Here is a 6,130-nt window from a genome sequence, read left to right on the forward strand (position 1 = left end):
GGAGAGAGGGGGAAGAGTGCGGAGGGAGGGGGAAGAGTGCGGAGGGAGGGGGAGAGTGGTAGGAGGGCGGGGGGGGAGTGGGATGGGAGGGGGAAGGGTAGGGGGAGAGAGGGGAAATAGGATGAGGGGAGGGAGGAGGGTAAGAGTGCGGAAGAGGGGCAGAAGGGGTAGGTGGGAGCGGTGGAAGAGGCAGGTATGGGTAGGGGCGCAGAGGTGGGGGGTGGGGGGAAGAGGGGTGGGGGTGGGGTGGGAGGGGCAGGAGGGAGAGGGGGTGAGGACGAGGCAGAGGGGGAAAGGGAGGAGGAGAGATGAGGGGGTGCGCGATGGGGGCTGAGAGAGAGGGAGGGAGAGGGGGGAAAGCTGGGGGGAGGGGGAGACGAGAAAGGGAGGGGAGGATGGAGGTGAGGGAGAGGGAGGAGAGGGGGAAGAGTGTGGACGGAGGGAGGGGGAGAGGTGGGTAGGGGGGAGAGAGGGGGAAGAGTGGGGAGGGAGAGGGAAGGGGGGCCTGGGCGAGCGATGGGGTGGGGGAGGGAGATGGGGAGTGGGGGGGAGATAAGGGAAGAAGGGGAGAGGTGTAGCGGGGGGGAGTGGGTGGAAGGGGGGTGGAGGGAGGGGGGAGAGGGGTAGGGGGAGTGGTGGAAGAGGGACAGAGGGGTAGGGGAAGGGGTGGGGATAGAGGGGAGCGAGGGGGAAGGGAAGGGTGGGGGAGGGAGAGGGGGGGGGAAAGGGGAGAAGAGAAGGGGAAGAGTGGGGAGGGAGGGCAGAGAGGGGTAGGGGGGTGGTGGAAGGGGGACAGGGTAGGGGGCTGGAGGAAAGATGGAGGGGGGTGGGGCAGATAGGGAAGGGGGGTGGGGGGGAGAGGGATGAGCGTGGGAGGAGGAGGGGAGGGAGAGGGGTTAGGAGAGGGGGAGGAGAGAGGGGTGGGGGATGGGAGGAGGGAGGGATGGGGAGGGGGAGAGAGGTGTGGGGAGGGGCGGAGGAGGGAGATGGGGTAGGGGAGGGAGGGGGTAGAGTGTGGAGGGAGGGGGAGAGGGGTGGGGGGAGAGAGGGGAAAGAGTGGGGAGGGAGTGGGAGGGGGAGGGGGGGAGGTAAGTGGTAGAGTGGGGAGGGAAGGAGGGGAGAGGGGCAGGGGGGAGTGGTGGAAGAGGGACAGGGGGAGTGGTGGAAGGGGTGGGGAGAGAGGGTAGGGAGGGGAAGGGAGGGGGAGACAGAGGGGTGGGGGAAGGAGAGGGAGAGTGGTGGGGTAAGGGGGAGAGAAGTGGAAGAGTGGGGAGGGAGGGGTAGGGGGAATGGTGGAAGAGGGACAGAAGGGTAGGGGGAAGGGGGCGGGGGAGAGAGGGAAGGGTGCGGTAGAGAGGGAAAGGTGGTGGGGGAGAGAGGGATGGGAGAGGGGTGAGGAGAGGGAGATGGAGATGGAGAGGGGGAGGTGAGAGGGGTGGGAGCGAGGAGAGAGGGGGAGGGGGAGAGAGGTGTGGGGGAGGGGGAGGGATGCGAGGAGGGAGATGGGGTAGGGGTAGAGGGGGAAGAGTGTGGATGGAGGAGGAAGAGAGGGTAGAGGAAGGGGGTGGGGGGAGGGAAGGGGGGTGGGGGAGGGGGCGGGGGAGAGAGGGAAGGGGGGGAGGGAAGGGCAGTGGATGAGAGGGATGGGGAGGGTGGGATGGAGGAGGAAGGGGAGGTGCGAAATGGGGTAGGGGAGGGAGGGGGAAGAGTGTGGAGGGAGGGGGAGAGGGGTGGGGGGGAGAGACGGGAAATAGTGGGGAGGGAGAGTGGAAGGGGAAGGGTAGGGGCAGTCCATCTGTTCCTCATTCCCTACCACCCCCAATCCTCTTTCTCTATTCCCACGCACGTGATGACGCGCTTCGACACAGGCTGCGGGGGTGGGGGGGAGGGGGCTGGGGCTGGGGCTGCTGCAAAGGCATATGTAAATGGATCCATTCCGATTGGACATCTGTGAGCATTGGGCATTGTGACATCACACGATGGAACGTTCACCAACATTCTATGGGTGAGAAGCTGTTTTAAAAAAAATTTGGGGTGTGGGTGAAAAGGATTTTATTAAAAATGTGTACATAAACACGACAAAATTTAATCAGGAGTGGATACTTGGAATGAAAAGTGAAATCTCTGCGTCTGGTGTTGGCGTAGCAACGAATCAAAGGCTGGCAGCCACAAGTCAGGCAGAAACACACACAGCCAGCCGGCAGCCACAGAGTTTTATATTATAACTAGACCAAGTGCAGACCCGTTGGGTCTGTTTCCCCAACGCGCGTTTGCGGGGGGTGCTGCGAAATCACACTCACACTAATCACCCCCCAAACACACAGGTGGGGGTAGGGGGGAGGGGAGACGGGGTGGGGAGAGGGGAGGGTGAGAAGGGAGGGAGTGGTGAGGAGGAGGAGGAAATGGGAGAGATTTGGGAGAGGAGGGCGGGGTAGAGGGAGAGAGAGGGGGACGGGTAGGGGGAAGAGAGTGGGGAGTGGGAGGAGAGCGGGAGGGCAGGAATGGGGGGAGATGGGGGTGAAGGGGGTGGGAGAGGGGAAGGGGGTGGGAGACGAGGTGGGGAGAGGGGAGGGTGAGAAGGGAGGGAGTGGTGAGGAGGAGGAGGAAACGGGATAGATTTGAGAGGGAGAGGAGGGCGGGGTAGGGGGAGAGAGAGGGGGATGGGAAGGGGAGGAGAGCGGTGAGGGCAGGAAGGGGGGAGAAGAGGGGTAGGGGGTGGGAGAGGGGTAGCGGGGAGTGGTGCAAGAGAGAGGGGAAGGGGGTGGGGGGGAGAAGGGGGTGAAGAGGGGTGCGGGAGGGGATGGGAGGGGAGTAGGAGAGTGGGGTGGGGAGGGGATGAGAGAGGGGTTGGGAGGAGGGAGAGAGGGGTGGGAGAAGGGGAGAGAGGGAGTAGGAGGGAGGAAGGGGAGGAGGAGGGAGAGGGGAAGAGTGTGGAGGGAGGGTGAGAGTAGTAGGGGGGCGGGGAAGAGTGGCATGGGAGGGGGAGAGGGGTAGGGGGGAGAGAGGGGGAATAGTGGTGAGGGAGCGGGAGGATAAGAGTGCGGAAGATGGGTAGGGGGAGTTGTGGAAGAGGCAGAGATGGGTAGGGGGGAGAGGTGGGGGGAGAGAGGGTTGGGGGTTGGCGTGGGGGTTGGGGTGGGTGGGGAGGAGGGAGAGGGGTGAGGAGAGAGAGAGAGGGGGGAAAGTGAGGAGGAGAGAGGGGTGCGGGAGGGGGTGAGCGAAGGTGGGGGGGAGGGGGGAAAGAGGGTGGGGGAGGGGGAGAGAGGAGAGAGGGAGGGGAGGATGGGGACGGAGGAGGACGGAGGAGGGAGGGGACGGAGAGAGGAGAGAGGGAGGGGACGGAGGAGGGAGCGGGGGAAGAGTGAGGAGGGAGGGGGAGAGGGGTAGGGGAGAGAGAAGGGGAAGAATGTGGAGGGAGGGGGAGAGCGGAGAGGGGGAAGAGTGGGGGTAGAGGGGTGGGGGATGGTGGGGGTGGGGGTAGATAAGTGGAAGAATGGGGAGGGAGGGGGAGAGGTGTAGGGGGAGTGGTGGAATTTGGAGAGAGGGAGGGGGAGGGGCAGGGGAGAGAGTTGTGGGGAGGGAGGAGGGAGATGGGGTGGGGGAGAGAGGGGGAAGAGTGTGCAGGGAGCGGGAGGAGTGGGGAGGGAGAAAGGGGGTGGGGGAGAGAGGGATGGGGGAGGGTGACAGAGGTGTGGGGGAGGGGGAGGAGGGAGATGGGGGAGGAGGGAGATGGGGTAGGGGAGGGAGGGGAGGAGGGAGATGTGGTAGGGGAGGGAGGGGGAAGAGTGTGGAGGGAGAGGGAGGGGAGGGGTGGGGGTGGTGCAAAGGCATATGTAAATGATCCATTACGATTGGACATCTGTGAGCATTGGGCATTGTGACATCACATGATGGAATGTTCACCAACATTCTATGGCTGAGGGCTGTTTTTTTTTTGAAATGTTGTGGAGGGGGGGGGGGGGGGGGAGTGGGGGAAGAGTGTGGATGGAGGAGGAAGATTGGATAGAGGAAGGGGGTGGGGGAGGGAAGGGGGGTGGGGGAGGGGGCGGGGGAGAGAGGGAAGGGAGGGAGGGAAGGGCAGTGGAGGAGAGGGATGGGGGTGGGAGGGGGAGGGGGAAGAGAGGGAGGGGTGAGGAGAGGGAGATGGAGAGGGGGAGGAGAGAGGGATGGGGAGGGGGAGAGAGGGATGGGGGGGGGGGTTGGGAGACGGATTTTATTAAAAAATGTGTGCATAAACACGACAAAATTTAATCAGGAGTGGATACTTGGAATGAAAAGTGAAATCTCTACCGAAATGGAAAAAATCTCGGCGATTCTGTGTCTGGTGTTGGCGTAGCAACGAATTAAAGGCTGGCAGCCACAAGTCAGGCAGACACACACACACAACACACACACAACACACACACAACACACACACTGGACTTTGTGCCTTCCCTCATGGTGGGAGCCATTTTGGGGGGATGTTCTTTGTCTTTAAGCATCTCATTGGTGTTATGTCTGTATTCTTTCTTTGTGTGCTGCAAAATGGAAAAAAGCATTTCACTTCATTACACCTCGGTGTATGTGAATGTGACCAATTAAATGCCTTTGCGCGCGCACACACACACACACACACACACACACACACACACACACACACACACACACACACACACACACACACACACACACACACACACACACACACACACACACACACACACACACACACACACACACACATTCAAGTTCAAGTGAGTTTATTGTCATGTGTCCCTGTATAGGACAATGAAATTCTCGCTTTGCTTAAGCACACAGAAAATAGTAGGCATTTACTACAAAACTGATAAATGTGTCCATATACCATGATATAAATATATACACACATGAATAAATAAACTGATAGTGCAAATAACAGAAAGTGGTTGCTAATAATCAGAGTTTTGTCCGAGCCAGGTTTAATAGCCTGATGGCTGAGGGGAAGTAGCTATTCCTGAACCTGGTTGTTGCAGTCTTCAGGCTCCTGTACCTTCTACCTGAAGGTAGCAGGGAGATGAGTGTGTGGCCAGGATGGTGTGGGTCTTTGATGATACTGCCAGCCTTTTTGAGGCAGCGACTGCGATAAATCCCCTCGATGGAAGGAAGGTCAGAGCCGATGATGGACTGGGCAGTGTTTACTACTTTTTGTAGTCTTTTCCTCTCCAGGGCGCTCAAATTGCCGAACCAAGCCACGATGCAACCGGTCAGCATGCTCTCGACTGTGCACCTGTAGAAGTTAGAGAGAGTCTTCCTTGACAATCCGACTCTCCGTAATCTTCTCAGGAAGTAGAGGCGCTGATGTGCTTTTTTGATGATTGCATTAGTGTTCTCGGACCAGGAAAGATCTTCAGAGATGTGCACGCCCAGGAATTTGAAGCTCTTGACCCTTTCAACCATCGACCCGTTGATATAAATGGGGCTGTGGGTCCCCCTCCTACTCCTTCCAAAGTCCACAATCAGTTCCTTGGTTTTTTCTGCTACACTGTGGTATCTGCTCAAAATATGGCGACTTTGAAGTTGTTTTACACAGAGAGTGGTGAATCTGTGGAATTCTCTGCCACAGAAAGTAGTTGAGGCCAGTTCATTGGCTATATTTAAGAGGGAGTTATATGTGGCTCTTGTGGCTAAAGGGAGAGAAGGCAGGTACAGGATACTGAGTTGGATGATCAGCCATGATCATATCGAATGGCGGTGCAGGCTCGAAGGGCCGAATGGCCTACTCCTGCACCTATTTTCTATGTTTCTATGTTCTCCTCCTCTCTCTGACCTGTTCTGTGAGACCGGGGGGGGGGGGGGGGGGGAACATTGGGGCAAAAACGTCTTTGGAGTGGGGGAGGAAACAGAAGTTCTCGGAGAAAATTCATGCAACTCCAGATGTACGGACAAGCCCCCCATAGCTAACCCTCCACATTGCGACTCTTTGTATGCCTGGGTATGCAAAACGAAGCATCTCACTGTGACTTGTCACATGCAACAATAAAAGTATCCCAATGCTCACTGCTCCCCCTCTATGATTCCTGCTGCTCTCCTGCTCTTCAACCATGTTCTGACATCAGTCTGAAGAAAGTTCCCGACCCAAAACATCATTTGTCCATTGCCCACACAGATATTG

The sequence above is a fragment of the Amblyraja radiata genome, chromosome 16 (assembly GCF_010909765.2).
Source record: "Amblyraja radiata isolate CabotCenter1 chromosome 16, sAmbRad1.1.pri, whole genome shotgun sequence".
Taxonomy (NCBI): Eukaryota; Metazoa; Chordata; class Chondrichthyes; order Rajiformes; family Rajidae; genus Amblyraja; species Amblyraja radiata.